The 3155-nt window shown below is 39.7% G+C and overlaps 1 pseudogene; it reads right to left on the bottom strand.

Moving 5' to 3' along the window:
* Positions 1 to 631: 631 nt before the first annotated feature.
* Positions 632 to 727, bottom strand: LOC111827873 (annotated as a pseudogene).
* Positions 728 to 3155: the final 2428 nt, after the last annotated feature.

Below are 3155 nucleotides of genomic sequence, written 5' to 3' on the forward strand. Positions count from 1 at the left end.
AGTCTATCCTTCAATTCAGATAGAAGAGGCTTGAACTGATATCCTTGCCCATTGAACTGAATTCCAGTCCTGGCTCTTGTACTGATGATCTAAATTCTTTACCTTAGGAAAATCATCCAGTTTCCTTTGCTCCAGTGCTTTCACTATAAAGTTTGATTATGTGAATAAACAGTGATTGCTAACCTGTGGACCTCAGCTTCCTGAGGGTTGCAGAGTTAGTTTTAAAAAGTCTTAATTACAAATAGGAATTTCAAGTTTTATTTATAAACCAGTAGCCCTACGCACGAATCGCTGCTGCCCTCCGGTAGCTGGCTCACCCTCCTGCTGATCCGTGATCTGGTCATGACTTGCTTGGTTGTTACACCTCAGGGTGTAATGGCTAATTAGCATATTCCTCTCTTATATAGGATGGTTTAATGTTTTACTCACATAAGCAAAATACATTTAAGTGTATTTAACAAAAGTTTTCCAGAATCATTCCTTAATTGATAGTAGCTATTTGTTGTAATGTAAATTCTCAATCAATTGAAACTATTCCCATCTGCATATCATAATGTTTTTCATTTTGACCTTAGGAAGGGGTCTTCATATTGGAACAGGTTTGGTAATCACTTGAAGAGATGATTTCTTTTTACATATGTAACTCTTCACGAATTTGCATGTCATTCTTGCGCACAGGCTATGCTAATCTTCTCTGTATCATTTCAATTTTAGTATATGGGCTGCCGAAGTGTGTATGAGAGATGATCTTTTTAAGTCACTTCCAACATAGTATTCTATGATTTCAGGATAATTTCATCATGTATACCATGGTTTGATTCAATTGAAAAGTAAATTTGGCAAGATGAGCTCTATTTTATGAAATAATCTTGTAATATATATTCTCTGAGATTTAAAATGCAACCTTTTCTTGCTATTACAGGAATGGCCATGTTAGACAGTCCCTTGGTCTATTACATTTATAATGTTTGACATATAAAAGGACAGAGAAGCTCATATCTAAAGTATGGGTAGGGCTGGTCTATGGTGTACATAGAATTGCTTATTTGAGATTCACCAGGGCCTCATCAGAAATGCTTTGAGAATTTTAACAATTATTTTTATTGCCATACATTCTAGCTTTATGTTTTTTACATCTAGGAACATCACTTATACTGTCTAAGAAAATCCAGTGAAATACTCCAAGCCTACATTTCTGGACATTTACCTTCTAAGACATTAGGTGTCAAGACTATTCATCCCTCCTGGGGTCACCTCCACTACAGAATTGCCAAATACCTACTAGGGCTATGGGACAGGGATTTAACGACTTCCCTCCTCCTCCAATTAGATAGATGCTGCCAGAAATGCTTACAGTACAAGTTGTAGTTTATATGTGGTAATGGGAACAGAGTCTACTCAATTTAGATTCAAATGTATCCATCATCTATTGTGAGTTGAGTACTGTGTGAGCACTTTTCTATAAAATGTGGTTTCCAACCCTCTCAGGAACCCAGTGAGTTAGATCTGCTCTCTTTCCTAAAGAGGTCACACAGCTAGTGAGTGGCGACCTGGGATTTGAAACTCAGTGTCCTTGCCACTCTCTGCGGGTGGGATTCAGAAGGAAGATCCTGGACAGCAGGGGGTGAACTGCTTGAGGGTCTAATTAGGAGGCACTTGCACTTAACCTTAAAAGATCACTTCATAGTCCCAGTACATTAGGCAGTTTCTTTGCCACTCAACTGCCTTCACACTTTGGTTTTCTGTCTTCAGGCACTCTCTGTCTTACCACTCTGTCTTTTGGGAAGAGAGTAGGAATACCACACGTGAAGTTGTGTTACTTCAGGAATTGAGCCTGGAGAAGAAATGCAGATTTCTCTGGAAATCTACAGCACAAAGCAAGTGTTCCTCAGTGAGTGAGGCTTTATAAGAATGACTTGGAGAAAACAGGGATGATAATCTGGTCAATTTAGAGATCATGTAGGACAGCCTTTTCATTTCCCCCCATGAGAAAAATAAAGCCCAAGGAAGGGTAATGAACTCCCGAAAGGCCTTTAGCTAAATAATCACAGCTCAAGGCTCAAAACAAGGTCTCTTGCTTGTCCATTGAGACGTTTCCTGAAGCTTATAACCCTGCTTGGCGCTCTGTATAAGTGGATCCCTGGGAGTATGTTGGCTGTTCTATTTAAAACCATGCATCTATATTTTCAGGCAATTATTTCTCAAAGTCAAACAAGACTAAAATACAGATTTGTTAAGAAATTACTGCTGCATCAGCATAAAGTCGATGAATAATCTATTGAGATCCTTTCCTAAGACCTCTCCTAAACTCCCAGCCTTTAAAACCCTCAAGACCAACGGCCCACCTTGCACTCTCCCTTTTGGAAGCAGGCCTGTGCCTTTCTGGTCCCCCACTTCCTTCCCCCAGGAGCCTTACTTTTGCCTCTCTCTCTCCTAAACTCCAAAGGTCCTTCTTGTGCTTCAGTAACTTGTTTCCTGAGCCCACCAACCCAGCTGGCTCACTTCTACTACCTCTCTAACTTCCTAAATAAACTTCCAATTATAATTACAAAAAGAAAAAGAAATAACTGGACAGGTTAATTTCTATAATCACATTTGGAGGAAAAATTAAAACAGTATCTTAAAAAGTGGATTAGAGGAAACCAAAAGCATTGTCCAATTCTTGGTATAGAGGTTTAGGCATTAGCTTCAGCATTAATTGGTCAAAAATCTCAGTTCACTTTTTACATCAGCCTCAGCATTAGCTTTGTATTTGATTTCCACATGACACTGTCCTTTCCAACCTAGCTCATTCTCAGGGCTTAACCTGGAAGCTGGAGTCCCTTTGAACACTGACTGTCAATTGCACATTATATGACATCATTGCTGTAGTCACATGCAACCCATTCTCCATCATCTAAAGGAAGTGGCCAGCAGAGGGCTTGGGCAGCCTTGGCAAATGCACTTTATGTGAGGCCAAGGATAACATAATTCTGCTACTGTGCAAGAAGAGAGTTGTACTTCCCGAAGCAAATTGGCTAGAGAGGAACCACTGTGGTTTCCTCTAATAGGGCGCATGACTTCTTCAGCAGCAATTCTGTATCTCTTAGCTTTTTGAACAGAAGTTTCTTCTAAATCCTGGCAAAGCGAGTAATTAGAAAACTGCCTGTGGGATT

The sequence above is a fragment of the Myotis lucifugus genome, unplaced genomic scaffold (assembly GCF_000147115.1).
Source record: "Myotis lucifugus unplaced genomic scaffold, Myoluc2.0 scaffold_237, whole genome shotgun sequence".
Lineage (NCBI taxonomy): Eukaryota > Metazoa > Chordata > Mammalia > Chiroptera > Vespertilionidae > Myotis > Myotis lucifugus.